Source organism: Aegilops tauschii, chromosome 7 (assembly GCF_002575655.3).
Source record: "Aegilops tauschii subsp. strangulata cultivar AL8/78 chromosome 7, Aet v6.0, whole genome shotgun sequence".
Classification (NCBI taxonomy): Eukaryota; Viridiplantae; Streptophyta; class Magnoliopsida; order Poales; family Poaceae; genus Aegilops; species Aegilops tauschii.
The window spans coordinates 277,937,771-277,956,795 of NC_053041.3; positions in this window are offsets into that span (position 1 = coordinate 277,937,771).

Genomic DNA, 19,025 nt, shown 5'->3' on the forward strand with positions numbered 1-19,025 from the left:
ACACAACTAGGGGCATAAATCTAATTATCCCAAAATTTAATTAATAAAATGTTCATGCAAGTTATAAAAAGTTATATCATTGAAAACAATGTTCAAAAACGAATCCAACGATAGTATAATTTTTGTTCACATGCACTAACATTTTTTAAGTTAAACATTTAGTCAAAATTTGGCACAAATTACAAAGGGGACTAATAAACTGGGACGGAGGTAGTACCACACTATATTTAATTGCAAACCTGTTCACACCGATCACAACCTAAACGGTTTCCCAATTACGAGCGTATTAGTAGTACTCGGTTATAAATACTACTTTGCCAAGATGACTGCACATTCCTCCTCAACTCCTCATCCACAAAAAATAATCAAGTCATTCAGCATCGTTCCCTTGTGTCTGCCATGGCCAGCGTGTGTTCTGGGTTGAGAGGTTTCCACCAGGGAGAGGCGTGCATGGAAGAAGAAGCACGAGAGATGTCCCGCCTCGCCGCGAAAGCAGCCGACATGTCCAGCCACGCAGCAGTAGCAGCACAGAGGTCCCCCCGCGCTGCCGAAGCAGCACAGAGGTCCCGCCGCGCTGCCGAAGCAGCACGGAGGTCCCGCTGCGCCGTTGATGTAGCAGACTGGTCCGGCCACGCCCCGGAAGCAGCAGAGATGTCCCGCCGCGCCGCCGAAGCAACACGGAGGTCCCGTCGCACCGCGGCAGCCAGGGAAAATTTCTCGCGGGCAGGCGAGGACTCTTGCAGGCGCATGCATGCGATCGTCCATAGCCAGAGGGATCAGATCTCCGGCTGGGCGAGGTTGCAGGACGAGGCTACCGGCGTCATCCGGCAACTAGGGGAGGGCAATGCGAAGTTTCGGGCAGAGCGCGACCTGCTGTGGGCGAAGATCTCCAGAAGGATGAAGCAGGCGGAGGAGACTGCTGCCTTGATGCATAGGACGGGCGTCATCGTAAAGAAACTTATGGACGAGAATGCCATGCTCCGCATCGAGCGCAACAGGCTGGTGGAGGAATCCGTTGATGCTGCCAAGCAGCATACTGAGGACAGGAAACTGATGAAAGAGATCATCGCCGCTCGCCGCGAGAACTAGTCTCCGCGACCTGCAGCGCATAAAGAAAGTAGAGATCAGCGAGCCGGATCGTTGTATGCATCTTCCTTCTTCTTTTTCCCTTGTGTATTTAGGGCATAGCCGCATGTGGCTTTCTTATTTATCTTCCTAATTATGTAAGACCATTATTATCCACTCTCGTCATCCTTATGTATATTCATCAGTCTTGCTATAAGTCACAGCAGATGCTATATAGGTCAGTCGGATCTTACATCAAGATCCATGCAAAATTTTCATTTCAGATTTTCTTTTTTCTCTCTTAAATCTCAGTCGAGTGAGACATAGCCACGCCATTAAGCAGAGGCTCGGGTGCCATTAATGGAGACCTTGGGAGAGAGGTGGACGGTAGATGGAGGTCAAAGGGCTATCCTCCCGATAAGCACACACAGGGGTCTGATCGCACGCCTCCCGTACTCAAATAGCTACCCTGCATGGCCCCTCCTAGCTAATAAAAATTGGGAACGCGTGGCGGCACATAGATGGTAAATACAACGCCCACAGTTTCAATAATACTTGTGTTTCCGATTGTAACGTGACAGCACTTGTTCCAAAATGACTTTGTTGATTGTTAATGTGTGCGCCTTCACAAATCGGACAACAAAATTACCACAGCATGTTGGTGCCATGTCATGACACCAATCCAAGATTCATTATTTTCATGCGTGTTTTGGATTTAAAGGAATTAAAAAACCAAGTTTCTCAATGTTTCCAGCCGAGCCACGACGCCCGGATGTTTGAATTTCATTCCCATTTCTTGCATGGGACCTAGAAATTTACCCGAGGACACACATGTGATTTTTCAACCAGCTTTGGTGCACTGGAGCATGTGCTTGTATATTTCAAATTAGAATTATGCACACAAAGGTGACACGTTCCCTCTCAGAACCACGAACCTTCTTGAGAGAAGCTCCGGTTTACAAGAAGCTTATATCAAAACTTGTTCCTGTTCGGCCAATTTTTTTACCACAACATGGTAGTACCATGACATGACACTATGCCAAGTTTCATGATTTTCACGCGTGTTTTGGATTTACAAGAATTTTAAAACCAAGTTTCTCAATGTTCTCGGCGGAGCCACAATGCCCAGATGTTTGAATTTCATTCCCATTTCTTGCATGGGACCTAGAAATTCACCCAAGGACACTCACGTGATTTTTCAACCAACTTTGGTGCACGGGAGCATGTGCCTGTAGTTCAAATTTGAATTATGCATACTAAATGACCAGAAAATCAATTAATGTATAAAATAGGCCTAACGAACCCGGTATAATTCCAAAATTTAACAGGGCACTCATGTAGTTCTATGTTGCCTCTGTAAGAAACTCAAGGGGGCAGCGTATATTGTTTCACACTCAAAGGTGACACTTTCCCTCTCACAACCACGAGCCTTCTTGAGAGAAGCTCCGGTTTGCAAGAAGCTTATACCAAAATTTGTTCCTATTCGGCCATTTTTTTTACCACGGCATGGTAGTACCATGACATGACACCATGCCAAGTTTCATGATTTTCAGGCGTGTTTTGGATTTACAAGAATTTTAAAACCAAGTTTCTCATTGTTCTCGGCCGAGCCACGATGCCCAGGTGTTTGAAATTCATTCCCATTTCTTGCATGGGACCTAGAAATTCACCCGAGGACACACATGTGACTTTTGAACTAACTTTGGTGCACGGGAGCATGTGCTTGTAGTTCAAATTTGAATTATGCACATTAAATGACAAGAAACTCAATTAATGTATAAAAAGGCCAAATGAACCCGGAATAATTCCAAAATTTAACAGGGCACTCATGCAGTTCTATGTTGCCTCTATAAATAAACTCAAGGGGGGCAGCGTATATCGTTTCACACTCAAAGGTGACACGTTCCCTCTCAGAACCACGAGCCTTCTTGAGAGAAGCTCCGGTTCGCAAGAAGCTTATACCAAAACTTGTTCCAAATATGCCCAATTTTTTACCATGGCATGTTAGTGCCATGACATAACCGCATGCCAAGTTTCATGATTTCCAGGCGAGTTTTGGATTTACATGAATTTAACAACCAAGTTTCTCGATGTTCTCGGCCGAGTCACGACGCCCAGATGTTTGAATTTCATTCCCATTTCTTGCATGGGACCTAGAAATTCATCCAAGGACACACATGTGATTTTTCAACCAACTTTGGTGCACCGGAGCATGTGCTTGCAGTTCAAATTTGAATTATGCACATTAAATGTCCAGAAACTCAATTAATGTACAAAAAAGGCCAAACGAACACGAAATAATTCCAAAATTTAACAAGGCACTCATATAGTTCTATGTTGCCTCTGTAAAGAAAATCTGGGGGAGGCAGTGTATATCGTTTCACACACAAAGGTGACACGTTCCCCCTCGTAACCATGAGGCTTGTTGAGAGAATCTCCGGTTTTGCAAGAAGCTTATACCAAAACTTGTCCAAATTCAGCCAATAATTATATACATATGAAAATAGGGTTTAGATTATCCCGAACATCTCGCCGCCTAGACCAATGTACTCTGATTTGAATTCAACATAAAATGGATACAAATATTTGAATTGGAGATCGTATGTCACATGTAGTTTATAGTGAAATATGATTACTGCTATATGCATGTTTTTTGTTATCAAGATAATATTTAAATGATTGTATAAATTGACATCAATCCTATTCAAATAAGCAAAATTGATTCAAATTTAGTCCATATGGTAGACGACAATATATATGTTCATAGGGTGGAGTAAAATGTTCATATATGATGGAAGATCAAAATGTAGGACTACATCCATTATAAACTGCAAGGTCACCTAACGATATATTCGAATTCAACATAACGTGGATTCATAAATTGAAATTCGAGATCCTTGTATTTGTAATCATATAAAAAGGGACATGACTCTTTATTTTGGTGGGATGGATTTGTTTTTTGTTGTTGTTGAGGGAAGTGCGAATCGATTTGGTACTGTACAGGGTAATCTTGTTCTCCTGATTTTTTTTACATTTTTCTTGTAGTTTTTTCAGTGACATTTATAGCAATATAGTAAAAGAGGACATGACTCTCCTGTGTCTTGTATGCATTGCTTTTTTTGTACACGTTAAGTTTTTCTGCCCAACAAGCAACCCGCGCCTTGTTATCCCGAAATTTTCAAGCTCAAGTATCTTTTGTATCATCTACTTTGAAACTCCCGCCTCTTAAACCCGTGTCGCACCTTGTTATCCTGAAATTTCAACATGCGCGAAAACTCCCTCCTCATCTGAAATCGGTCCCGCAACCCAGACACGCAAAATCCCCCTTCTACCCCTCAGCCGGAAATGCCGGTTCGACGTCGCGGTGTCAAAACCGGCGGGGGTACGCTGGTAACTTACCCTACATTTCAGAAAAGCGCATCCCTAAGCCATGGATCCCCTACCTTCCCCTTCGTCCCCCCAATCATACGCTGAGGCCGCTAAAACCCACGAAACCCCACGCTCCTCGGTCGGCCTCCCGACCGCCGCCCAGCCGGACACTCTTCTCCGACGACGTCGTCCACCGCAACAGCTCACCGTCCCTCATCCACCGCACCGGATGAGGATCCGTCATCGATCTCATTGTCCCACCGGATCAGCCGCCCCATCCTCCACCTCCAAGGAGTTGCCCCGACGTTCGCCTCGTCTATCGCGCCACCTCCATCCCCACAGCGCCGTCTTGACCTGCCCCACCGGAACCACAACACCCTCACCAATTCCTCCGATGAAGCCGAGGCCAACTCGGCGCCACCAAGGAGGTTCTGCACTCACCGCTGCATTTTATCTTTTATTCGATCTCACGGGGCTGCCGGTGCTCAATACCGAGCAGCCATGGCGGGTCTCCATCGACGGCGCCGTCGCCGGTCACTTCATCCACGGCATCTCTCCCCCATGTCGTTGCTTCCTCGGCGGCGACTTCCACACCGGCACTAGCTACAGCTGCTCCGGCTCTCGCTCGCGCTGCTGCTGCTGCTCCGACTCTCGCTCGCGCTGCGGCTCTGTTCTTGCTGTAGGTCGTGCTGCTGCACTGCTCTTGCTTTTGTTCGTGCTGCTGCTTTGCTCTGATATTGATGTCAGCCGCGCTGCTGCTCAGCTCTTGCTCTCGTTCGTGCTGCTGCTCTACTCTTGCTCTCGCTCGCACTGCTGCTGCTGCTGCACGACCTCCGGCAGCTACAGGAGCTGCTGCTTTAGCACTCGCTCGCGGTTCTGCTGCACGACTTGCTCTCTGCTTGTGCGTTCCCTGCTCGAGCGTCTGCTGATTTAGATCACTGCTTCTCTGCTACTAGTGCTCGAACGCCCTAAACATCTATTGCAATGCTCTTCTACTAGTTCAATCAGTTTCGACAGTAAAATTTAGTTTTGACTGTAAAGTTCAGTTTCTTCAGTTACATTCAGTGTAAACAGTATTTACAACATCTGTCGGAGCGGCCGTGGCGCGGCTGATGCGTTTTACATCTAGCACTTTCTGGTGATGTATTTTACATCATCTATTGCAGATGATATTAGAGTCCCACTTCAGATTAACGTTGTATGTCTTGTCCAGCTTCAGCCTCGCCACCGTACACCTCACCGGAGCTGCTCCAACGACGAAACCGTCCATCACAGCGGAGCAGTACCCTCAGCGCCATTTCCAGAGGCTTCAGATCTTGTTCCCCCCCTCCGACAGTCACACCAGCATCACCATCCTCCACGTCCAACCCAATGATGCTGAGGTCGACAAGGCTATGCCAAAGAGGTTGTACACTCATTGCATCACTTTGTTACTCTGCATTCATGTCGATCCCTCAGGGATCCTTTGCTATGGAACTACTATGGTACTACTATTCGTGCATTTGGTTAGGAGTGGAGCAAAGCAAAACTGGAGGATTTTTTTCCTTTGGTGTCGCTTTCAAAGAAAAATGGTAGGAATTTTAATATCCAGTTGGACGTCCTTTTCAAATTAATATGCATGAAGAACATGACTAATTGCATTACTGTCATAATAAGATTCTTAACTTTTCATTTTCACGTGGTTTGACTTTAATTTGACCATGTTTCTCCATTCCTGTGTTCTTCCAATTAATGTGAACCAAACACCGAGGTTCACAGAAATCCTATGTTTCCAAATGCTATGTTTTGCATGTGCATTCCTATCCTATTCCTGTGTTTTTCCTGTCCCTGCGTTTATAGAATCCTCCAATTCTAAGGAGCCCTTACAGATTTACTTCATTTTCAGATAGGCGTCAAAGAAAACTCTATGTGTTATGTCCTGCTCCTGCTGTGCCATCATCCACCCCACCTGAGGTGCACCATCGGCAGAAGCGTTCACTGCAGCAGAGATTCCCCCTGCAAAATTTCTTTCGCCGCCTCAGATCATCTTCCCCGTTGCCGGCAGCCACGCCAACTGCATTACCATCAACGACTGAGCAGATGAACCTGAGGACTACACAGTTCCGGAAGAGAGGTCGTAGTCTTTCGTGTTTGCATACGTTATACATCGGTTATTATTACCTGCTACTTTATCGTTCAAACTTGAGTTTTAACATGCCCGTGGGTCTCATATCGAGGCAGCAACGAATAGTATCTGTCTACTATCTGGTTCATCTGGGGTCTTCTATGTGGTTCATGTTGGGTGGTCAACAAACAGTAGATGATCCATTTTCTATCTTTTTAAACTGAAGCTATAATCTACCTGCTATCATTAGTTTTGGATCTATCCACTCGTTTGCTACCATCAGTCTTGATTTCTACATGCACCCCTTAGGCCTTACAAAATCTAACTAATTTTTTATTATGCATGTCAGTTATTGTACACAATCGTACTGAACATGTAGAGAAAAAGAGAAGACCGTTGCGTGGGAATACAGAGGGAGCCAACCACTCCTATTTACCACCTGAGGTGTTTGCTCTAACCTGGCATGCTGATGTTGGTCATATCATGCATACGGAGCCTCGCATTACTTACATTATTCATCTTATATGTCATCATCTTAGTTTAGATTTGCTTTGTGTGAATGCCACCTGTTTGGTTTCTATATCATACTCCCACCGTTCCTGAATATTTGTCTTTTTAGAGATTTCAACAAGTGACTACATACGGAGCAAAATGAGTGAATCTACACTCTAAAATATGTCTATATACATCCGTATGTAGTAGTCCATTTGAAATCTCTAGAAAGACAAATATTTAGGAACGGATGGAGTATATGGGAATTATGCAATGCCATCTTCTTTAGCCAGGCATCATATACGTGAATCATGCAGTGCCATCCTGTTTAGCCAGTCATCGTATATGTGAATTGTATCGTGCCATATTTTTTCATAATGTATTCCATTTGTCAACAATGTTTATACATTCATCTACTCTTCCTGTGCATCAGCCATTTTAGTCGGTCATGGGAAAATCTAGAGTGAAAACAAGGTCTTCTGAGCAGTCAGTGCTACCTGTCGATGCAGATTTCTTGCTGGTTATAGATAGCTGCTCAGAGGAGGATTCAGTGACAGATGACCAGTCGTATTCCCCCCTGAGGTGCATGCTCTAACATGGCAAGGTTATATTGCTCACTAGCAAGATGCCCATGCATTGCACGGAACATCAAGATGCATTTCTATGAGTAGTTTATCTTGTGAGAGAAAAGGATGAATGAGGGAAGGCCTTATTTGCAAATGTGGAGAGGGGTGTGGGTATCTTTTGGCAAAATTGCCATAGTTTCCTTCCTATCCGTCAGATATAAATCGAACGGCCTATATTGCAGGATGGCAGGCACACCATCAACACCAACTCTGTTTTTTATAAGAGTAGAGATGTCATGCATATGGTGTCTTGCATTGCCATGCCATCTTCTTAGATTAGACATGCTTTGTGTGAATGCCTCCTATTTGCTTTCTATATCAGATATGTGAATTATGCAATGCCATGTTTTTCAGCCAGTTATCATATATGTGAATTATGCACCTCCATGTAGCCAGGCATCATATATGTGAATTATCTCATGCCATCTTTTTTTTTCATTACGTATTCCATTTGTCGACAATCTGTGTATATTGAACTACTCTTCATGTGTATCAGCCATTTGAGCCGGTTATGCAAAAATCAGGAGTGAAAACAAGGTCTTCAGAGCAGGCAATGGTACCTGTTGAAGCATATATCTCGATGGTTACAGGGAGCTCCTCATAGGAGGATTCAGAGACAGATGACCAGTCCTATATCCCACCTGAGGTGTATGCTCTAAGTTGCAATGTTTATATTTCTCATATCATGCATATGGTGTCATTGCTTAGTTTAGACATCATATGCACAATATTGAATTCCATCTGCTTAGTTTAGAGATCATACATGCGAGTGCCAGCTGCTTAGTATATGAATCAATTATGTCAATTATGTCATGCCATCCTGTATACTTAGACAACATTTATGTGAATTATTTCATCCCAACCTATTTTAGAAAGACATCATATAGTTTTGTCATGTCATCCTGTTTAGATACTCATCATATGTTGAATTATGCCATTATATCCTGTTAGTTATCCATCATATATCTGAAACTGTGTCATGCTATCCTGTTTAGTTAGGCATCATATATGTGAAACTATGTCATGTTGTCATGTTTGGTTAGACAACATATATGTGAATTACCACATCTGTCTATCATACAATGTCTGTACGTTCAATTTCTTTTCTTGTTTATCAGCCATTTGAATTGGAGGGGGTGATGGCAGTATCTAAGGGAGCAAAAACCCGTTCTTCACAAAAGACAGTGCTACCTGCCGATGCAGATAGAACCATGGTTGTACTGGCCCACAAACATGCCCCGCCACACATAATCGACACTCTTCCAGATTGCACACTTACACCGTTGGGCAGAGAACCAGCTACAACCCATCTAGCCCCAACCCCAGCGGATAGTAACCCACTTCTAGTTGACAAAGCACCATGTCCACCACAGAGTATCCCCACACGAGCAGTTTGTAAATCAACTGCAGTGCCCAAAGCACGAAGACCACCACAGCGAACCCAAACTCCACGTTTAAAGCAGAAGAGCAACTGTTCTCAGGTTAGATTCCGTAGCTATGGTCCATACTCCTTTGTTGTTGCATCACTGTATTTACTCATACCAACTACTTTCGAATTTGAAGGATCCAATTGAAACTCCAATGGCGCAACAGGTATGTTTTAAACCTATTTCTTTAACTGGATTGTTGTTCTAACTTCTTGCTCTATGTTGATTTCAGTTTCAGTTGTATAAACAGTTATGTTCTCATGTGATGCACATTACAAGTGTTGCCAATGCTGTGTAGTTTCTCACACTTATATTCTGTCTATGCTGCTGTGTCTTAAAATATATGAGTTGAACTGTGTCTCTATCTTGATTTGGCAACATAAACTAGAATGATATGGACAATATAGTGACCATAGTACATAGATATATGTTTGTTTCATGTTGTTATCCTGTCCACCTTACTACTGAACTGGTTTACCAAAATGAGTTTGGTATACTACATGCTAAACATGTGATGTGTCTGCTTGTTTCTCTTGTAGTATGCGAACAGAATATTGGAGAAGAGCACCCCACTATGCAATGGTAGAGAAAGTAATGCAGATAAGGTTCAAGATAGTGAGACAACCCTGTTGGTCTCCAAGAAAGGGGATAAAAACGATCTTTTAGACAATGAGAAAACCCCATAGTCCTGCGTTGATGTAGTGTTTGAGTTACTGGCCAGTACCGCTGGCACAAGCTCTTCGACTTCGCTGCCTGAATCACTTCGGCTTCTTCAGTCTCAGCTACAGGCTGAAAGGCATCAGTTAGTTGTGCTGCGGCAAGAAGCCGAAGGACTGTGGAAGTCCCTGCAGAATTCAGATGCATACTTTCTTGTGCAACAGCAAGCGCTGGAGGATTTAAGCGCCAAACAAGAGAAAGTTAATAAGCTTGCTAAGCATCTTGCCAGCATTATGGGTACCCAGGATATTATTTCTTGAGCTCTTCTGAAGTGGTTTCAGTTCTGGACTTGTTTTGCTGCGGCGTTTATTTGCACTGGTCCCCAACTTTGACGACCAGTGTATGTGATATGCTGCTTTGTTCCCTATATTTGCCCTGGTAGCGAATTTGATGCCCAGTGTATGTAATATGTGTAATAGTCGTGATAGCATAGCGTAAGTTGCTTGCTTATTTATTTCCTTGTTGTCTTGTTTATTTGTTTGCTTGTAGTTAGTGCAGTTCTTTTTCTGCGGTTTGCTAGTGGCCGCAATAACCTATTTTTTTAAACTAGGCCACAATAACCACTGGCTACATATTTACTGTAGTTACCATGGTCCTCCTACGGGCCGTAGAAACAATGGGCCTTCTTAGGGCCGTAGAAAGAATGGGCCTTCTACGGGCCGTAGCATCAATGGGCCTTCTACGGGTCGTAGCATCAATGGGCCTTCTACGTGCCTATGATCGATAGGCCAAACATGGGCCAATAATAGACCGCATTATGGGCCATAAATGGGCTAGATTTGGAATCGTCCGTTCATGGGCCGACAATAACGGGCTGTCGTTAATCGGTCGTATTTGATGACGTTATGAAAACGGCCCAACATATTAACGGGCCGCAAACGGGCCGATTGTAACCGCGGGCTGAATTCAGCCCACAAGCACAAAAGGCCAATGACGGGCCGTAAGTAACCGAATGCTGGAAATGAGCCCAAGAATAAATGGGCCCTGAGAAGGCCGAAAGATAACACGGGCTGGAAACGGCCCAATGGAATAATGGGCCGTTAATGGGTATAAAGTGATACACTGTTCATTATGGGCTAGATTCAACACGGGTCGTTAATGGGCCGAGAGTTACAAAGGGCCTCATATGGGCCGAAATACATCACGGGCCGTACATGGGCTGGAAGTTACAACGGGCTGGAATCATATTGGATGGCCCAGATGAATCTACAGGGCTTCATTCCGATAGGCCGTAACGGGTCGGTAGTAAGCGGGCCGTAAATGGGCTATATACGAATAGGCCGTTAACAGGCTTTCTGTGGGCCAGCCCGTTACCTTTTGACCAAGTCAAACGGGTCGGCCTTTTCACCGGAATGGGCCTCTGTTGGGTCGTGCCACGTGTCGACGTATCATAGGCGCCTCCTGTCCAATGAGTGGATGACATCTGTCCAAACGTTGAGCCGACACGTGTTTCCTCCGGCCAATGAGAATTTTACATGTGGAAAATTCCCATTGGTCCGGGCTGTTAACGGGTTATCGGATCCAAAACCGGACCCGATAGCTTAACGGCGTCCCGTTACAGTGGATGCCACGTGTCGGTCACCCTTGACGAAAGCACTTCTATGACGCGCGATTTATCGTCATGGAAGTGGACACTTCCGTGATGATAATTTTGGTAATGTCATGGAACACTTGTACGACAGCACAGGTATGACTATCTTGATTATGTCATAAATTTGTCATGGATGTACATGCATGACAGAAAACGTGACCTACTGTGACAAACACGTATCATCACGGAAGTGTATTTTTTTGTAGTGCACCTATCAGAACCACGCCAAAAATCTATGTGTCTCCAACGCGTTTGCACACTCCAATCCCATCCCTTTACATTCTTGCAAATTGCATGCTTTACTTTCCGCTACTCATATACTCTTGTCATGCTTGCTTGATATGTATTGTGGATGTTTAAACTTGTGCTAAAACTCCACCTCAACTTAAAGAAATTAAAAACTGCAACTTTTTCCTGTTAAGTGTCTATTCACCCCCCCCCTCTTGACACCTCTTCTCGATCCTTTCAATTGGTATCAGAGCATTGTTCTCCATTGCTTTGGTTTAAACACCTTTGGAGGAAGATGGATGAGTCTGCGTTGGGGAGTCTTAGACATAGAGTGCATATACTTGATGGAGAGTACTTTCATGAGTGGAAAAATGAGATGCTTGAGATTTTCAATGAGTATCACTTGAACAAGTACATTACTAGTCCTTGCATTCCCCCTAGTGATCCTTTGCATCCCACTCCCAATGAGGATCTTGACATGATTCGTAATCTTAGAACTATCAATCTTATTGTTAGAGGATTTCCCAAAAATTTGATTGCTAGCTTACCTGCTCTTGATTGTGCTTACACCATATGGAGATTTCTACAGGAACGATTCCTAAATTATTCCTTGAAAAATCTAGACGAGGTTCTCCATAAGTCTATTGCCTTGAATAGGATGAGTACTAGTGATCCTAAGTTTGATGATTGCATGTTTGAGCTTCGTGATCTCATGCGTGCCAAAGGAGATTTTGGAATTATTAGCAATATCATTTCCGAAGTCATTAGAATCCATAGAGATGAACATTGTTACGGGCATACTTCTAATGGATCACCTTCTCTAGGAAATGATCAATTACAAGATGATGTTGAACATGGATACTATGATGAGGATGATGATAGTGACTTTGATCTCGATGAGTCTATGAGACACTTTGGTCTTATGGCGAATCTTCGCGGCTACATGGCTGGAGGAAAGGAATGGGTCCTTGATAGTGGATGTATCGATCATATGACCAGAGACAAGGATATATTTCGTGAGCTTGCTGAAAACGACGGCCCTCGGAAGTACGTCACTTTTGGTGATAACTCAAAGGGTAAGGTGGTTGTCTTGGTAAGGTGGCCATCTCACATGATAGCTCCATACAAAATGTTATGCTCGTTGAATCTCTTGGCTACAACTTACTTTCTGTATCTAGACTTGCTGACTTTGGTTTCAATGTCCTATTTACTGAAGTAGATTGCCAAGTGTTTCATAGAGATAATCATAAAATGGTCTTTACCGGTATACGTAGAGGAGATCTTTACATTGTTGACTTCACTAAAAAGGCTCAACCTAGAACTTGCTTTATTGCTAAATCTTCAAAAGGTTGGTTGTGGCATAGAAGGTTAGGTCATGTGGGCATGCGAAATCTTGATAAGCTTATTAAAGGTAATCATATCCTTGGAGTAAAAGATGTTACATTTGACAAGGATAGATTGTGCAGTGCTTGTCAAGCAGGAAAACAGGTTGGAGGAAGTCACCCCGTGAAGAACATAATGACCACGAGAAGACCGCTCGAGCTACTTCATATGGATCTTTTTGGTCCCAATGCCTACAAGAGTCTCGGTGGAAACTCATTTGGTCTAGTTATAGTCGATGATTTTTCTAGATTTACGTGGGTGTTATCTCTTGATGATAAATCGCAGGTCCAAAAGATCTTCAAGAGCTTCGCTAGGAAGGCCCAAAATCAATTTGAAATGAAGATCAAGAAGGTTCGCAGCGACAACGGAATGGAGTTCAAGAATGAAAATGTGGATACATTTCTTGACGAAGATGGGATTTCACACGAGTTCTCGGCTACGTACACGCCTCAACAAAATGTAGTTGTTGAGAGGAAGAACCGAACTCTTATTGAGATGGCAAGAACGATGCTTGATGAGTACAAGACTCCAAAACACTTTTGGGCGGAAGCGGTTGAGAAGGCTTGTCATGCAACAAATCACTTGTATCTTCAGAAGCTACTCGGCAAGACGGCATACGAGCTCCTCACCGGTAACAAACCCCAATTTGGATACTTTCGAGTATTTGGCTCAAAGTGTTACATTCTTGATAAGCATCGTCGTTCTAAATTTGCTCCTAAATCAGATGAGGGTTTCCTACTTGGTTATGGCTCAAACTCTCACACTTACCGTGTCTACAACAATTTCATCCGAAAGGTTGAAGAGACAGTAGATGTGAAGTTTGATGAATCTAACGGCTCGCAAGTAGATCAATTGCCAATTGATGTAGGAGACAAAGACCCTTCAGAAGCAATCCAAGACTTGTCTATTTGCAAGATTCGTCCAACGGAGGAGAAGGAGAGTACCTCGTCCGTCCAAGTGGAAGCTTCTACCTCACGACAAGGTGAACCAAGAGTTGACACAGAAGCATCCACAAGTGGGACACATTAAGATGAAGAAAAACGAGGAAGTACACCAAGATGAACCTCACCAACCTCCTTATCCACCACGACAAGAAAATGACAACGTCAACAATGAAGAAGGCCAAGAAGAAGGACAAGATGATGAAGAAGATGTTCCACCCCGACCCAAGCCAAAGCTCTCACGTGTTCGAGCAAGAGTCTCAAGAGACCATCCCGTCGAACAAATCTTCAATGATATTCAAACCGGGAGAATCACTCGCTCTAAAACTCGTTTGGCTAACTTTTGCGAACATTATTCATTCATCTCTAGCATTGAACCCATGAAGGTTGAAGAAGCATTGGAAGATCTGGATTGGATAAACGCCATGCATGAAGAGCTACACAACTTTGAGAGAAATCAAGTGTGGACATTGGTCGAGAAGCCAGACAACAACCACAACATTGGTACCAAATGGGTGTTTCACAACAAGCAAGACGAAGATGGTCAAGTCGTCCGCAACAAAGCACGTCTCATCGCCCAAGGCTACACTCAAGTCAAAGGTATGGACTAGGTGAGACATATGCCCCTGTTGCTAGACTTGAGTCCATCCGCATCTTACCTGCCTATGCTAATCACCATGATATTACCTTGTACCAAATGGACATTAAAAGTGCCTTTCTAAATGGTGAAATTGAGGAGGAAGTTTATGTTAAACAACCTCCCGGCTTTGTCAATCCTAAGAAACCCGACCATGTTTACAAACTTCACAAAGCTCTTTATGGTCTCAAACAAGCTCCTAGAGCGTGGTATAAATGCTTGACCAAGTTCCTTATTGAAAAAGGCTTTGAGATTGGAAAGATAGATTCTACACTTTTACTAAAAGGGTTAATGGTGAATTATTTGTGTGCCAAATTTATGTTGATGATATCATATTCGGTTCGACTAACCCTCATTTTAGTGAGAAGTTTGGGAAGCTAATGTCGAAGAAGTTTGAGATTTCTATGATGAGTGAACTCAAGTTCTTTCTTGGTTTAAAAATTAAGCAAACTAAGGAAGGCACCTTTGTTTCTCAAACAAAGTACACCAAGGACTTATTCAAGAAGTTCAACATGCAAGAAAGCAAAGGTATGAAAAAACCCATGCCTACTAGTGGACATCTTGACTTGACCAAGGATGGCAAATTGGTTGACCAAAAGGTTTACCGCTCTATGATTGGTTCATTGTTATATCTATGTGCCTCCCGTCCCGATATTATGCTAAGTGTGTGCATGTGTGCACGATATCAAGCAGCCCCCAAAGAATATCACCTTAAGGCCGTGAAAAGGATAGTGAGATACCTAATACACACACCAAATTTTGGCATTTGGTAACCTAAGAGGTCTTCTTTTGATCTTGTTGGCTATTCCGATTCGGACTATGCCGGAGACAAGGTTGATAGAAAGTCCACTTCAGGTACTTGTCAATTTCTTGATAGATCTCTTGTGTCTTGGTCCTCCAAGAAACAAAACTCGGTATCCTTATCCACCGCCGAAGCGGAATATATTGCCGCTGGTTCATGTTGTGCTCAATTAATTTGGATGACCCAAACTCTTAAAGATTATGGGATCAATGTGAAACATGTTCCATTGCTTTGTGACAATGAGAGTGCTATTAAGATTGCATGCAATCCCGTGCAACATTCTCGAACTAAGCATATTGAAATTCGTCATCATTTCATTCGAGATCATGTTGCTAAAGGGGACATTGATCTTAAGCATGTTCGTACTGATAAGCAATTGGCGGATATATTCACCAAACCGCTTGATGAGAAAGTATTTTGCCGTTTGAGAGGTGAATTGAACATCATTGATGCTTCAAACTTGGAGTACAAACTCCATTTGGATACATGCAAGGCATGAGCCTATGACTAATCCTTGATTCTTCTCTTATGATGATTATCACATGTCATGGATACATTTGTACCCTTGCATGCTATCTAACCCTTGTAGCTACTTGGATGAATCTAAATCCATGAGATTGCAACTCACTCACATCTTGAGCAATCTCTACATCACCAAGTCTCTACAACATGGTGGTTAAAGACAATGAAGCATGAAACCCTTCAACATATCCTTTGACAAATTCTATATATCAAATTTCATGATTGTCATTTTGGATACACAAGTGCTTTTCCTTGCAATACTAACTCATGTAGGTAGATGAACTCAACTCCAAGTGGTGCTCCCAATCCTTGATGTGCTACATCAATCTTGAGCAACCCACACAAGTTCAACTACATGATCAAGATCAACACCACCACCCAAGGTATGTTATTCCATCTTAGAGAAGCTTTACGCCAAGATATGGGTCAAAGCAGCTCAACAAGATGCGAATACATCAAGATGCTTAAACTAAAAATGGTAACCCCATTTTGAGCTTAAACGATGAGTATGACTTATGACCAAGTGTTCTCACTTGACTCCTTAGTCAATATACTCTAACATAGGTGACTTCGTCACCGTCCAATTCTAGATGAAGTTCTCTAGTGTTTCTCTGAAGTTTTTGCATTTGTCCCTAGCATATTTATTCCCCTTCTTTTATCAAAAAAAACTTCATCTAGAGTTTCTTTTCTCTGTTTTTTGTTCTGCATTTCCTACATCCAATTCATTGCAAATTCTTCAGTTAATTACTTGCAAATCTTTGTGAGATCTTATTTGCCTAGTGAGCTGAGGTCACTGTTGCTCTTTCTCTGTGTTGAACTCGGTCACACTGGTTTGCTACTTTCGGTCCAACCGAATCCTTTCGGTGCAACCAAAGAACACAACTCAGTGCCACCAATTTCACTACAGAGAAGACAATTTGCCACTTGTTCCTGCATTTTTGCTCCAGCTCCACTCAATGATTCTTGTCCTCTACCAGCATCACATTTTACATGCTGCTTTGCTTTGTGACTCAAGGACCAAACCTATTTTGACTCACACTCCAGAAGATCCCTTCTTGGAAATTGATGTCAAAGGGGGAGAGAGAGATCACATCAAAGCTTAATCCTTCAAAAGGGGGAGAGAATACTTCATTCAGGGGGAGAGAGGAATCACATGCCCTAGATGCTTGGTGTTCAAGAGGAGAGAAGTCACATGTCTTTAAGAGGGGAAAGACATGATTATGTTATCTGATCTGTTTTTGCTCTGTTTTTTGTTTCCCTATTTTCTCCCATTATCCTATATAAGATTTAGGGGGAGAAAGACTGCTAGGGAAGGAAGTCCTTGAATTCATTGCATATCTTTTACCTTTGGGGACATGTCTATATCCAACAGAGTACCTAGTACTCACTCTCTACATGTCATCCAATCTTGGTACTCTTGTGGCTTCTTTTGGTTGCACTGTCTAGTAGATGTATCTGTGTTATCTAACCTTGTTTACTCAGGTTCATCTCTTTCTAAGCCAGCTCAAGACCACAAGGTAAGTATATGCATCACACTCATGTACACGATGATTTCTTGTTGATGTACATATTGTTTGCAAGAAGGAATCATGAACATGAGGTTACACTTCATATATTCATATCATTTGCTCTAATGCATATAGCCAAGATACATGTAACACATTGCTTGCTCTGTCATGATTATGCATTCACATGCTCTTACATTTGATATTTACATGACTGCATACATGTAGGGGGAGCTTATGCATGTTACATGTCCTTCCAAAGCTTTACTTGTTATTCTCTATATCTTTATCTAGAGCTTTGATGTATGTTGTCATCAATTACCAAAAAGGGGGAGATTGAAAGCACAAGTTCTCCCTGGGTGGTTTTGGTAATTAATGTCAACATATCTCTTGTTGGACTAATGTTTTCATCTAGTGTATTTCAGACAAGTTCAACAGATGGAGTGGCGTGGACAAGAGGATGTGGAACCCCTTCAAGATGATAAGGACGAGGAATTGGCTCAAGCTCAAAAGCTCAAGACTCTACCTTTTATTTTTAGTGATCCAAGATCACATTGAGTCCATAGGAAAAGCCAATACTATTTAAAATGGATGAGGTGTTGCTTAATAGCTTGCCTGCTCAAAGTGCTTAGTGAGATGCTCCAAAACCCTCAGCCACTTTCTCATATCCACATATGTCCCAAACCAAAAGTCAAACTCGGCCCCATCGAAACTTTCTATCCGGCGCCACCGAGTTCATTTGACATAGCCACTGCCACAAAACCCTAGTCATTTCGGTCTTACCGATAGGGATCTCATTCTCACCGAGATGGAATTGCAAACTCTCTGTTTCCCTTCGTAACGTTTCGGTCCAACCGAGATGAGCGATCGGTCCCACCGAGTTCGCAATGCAAACTCTCTGTTTCCCTTTCGTAATGTTTCGGTCTCACCGAGATGAGCGAATCGGTCCCACCGAGTTTGCCTGGCCAACTCTCTGGTTAGCTTATTGCCAAAATTGGTCCCACTGAGTTTGTGTAATCGGTCTCACCGAGATTACGTTATGGCCTAACCCTAATGAAATCGGTCCTACCGAGTTGACATGTCAGTCCCACCGAAAAACCTAACGTTCATATTTTGAACTAAATCGGTCCAACTGAGTTTCATTATTCGGTCCCACCGAGTTTGGTGATTTGTGTGTAACAGTTAGATTTTGTGTGGAGGCTATATATACCCCTCCACCCACTCTTCATTCGTAAGGAGAGCCATCAGAACATACCTACACTTCCATCATACATTTTCTGAGAGAGAACCACCTACTCATGTGTTGAGGTCAAGATATTCCATTCCAACCACATAAATCTTGATCTCTAGCCTTCTCCAACTTGCTTTCCACTCAAATAATCTTTCCACCAAATCCAAATCTGAGAGAGAGAGTTGAGTGTTGGGGAGACTATCATTTGAAGCACAAGAGCAAGGAGTTCATCATCAACACACCATCTATTACCTTTTGGAGAGTGGTGTCTCCTAGATTGGTTAGGTGCCACTTGGCAGCCTCCGTCAAGATTGTGGAGTTGAACCAAGGAGTTTGTACGGGCAAGGAGATCGCCTACTTCATGAAGATCTACCCTAGTGAGGCA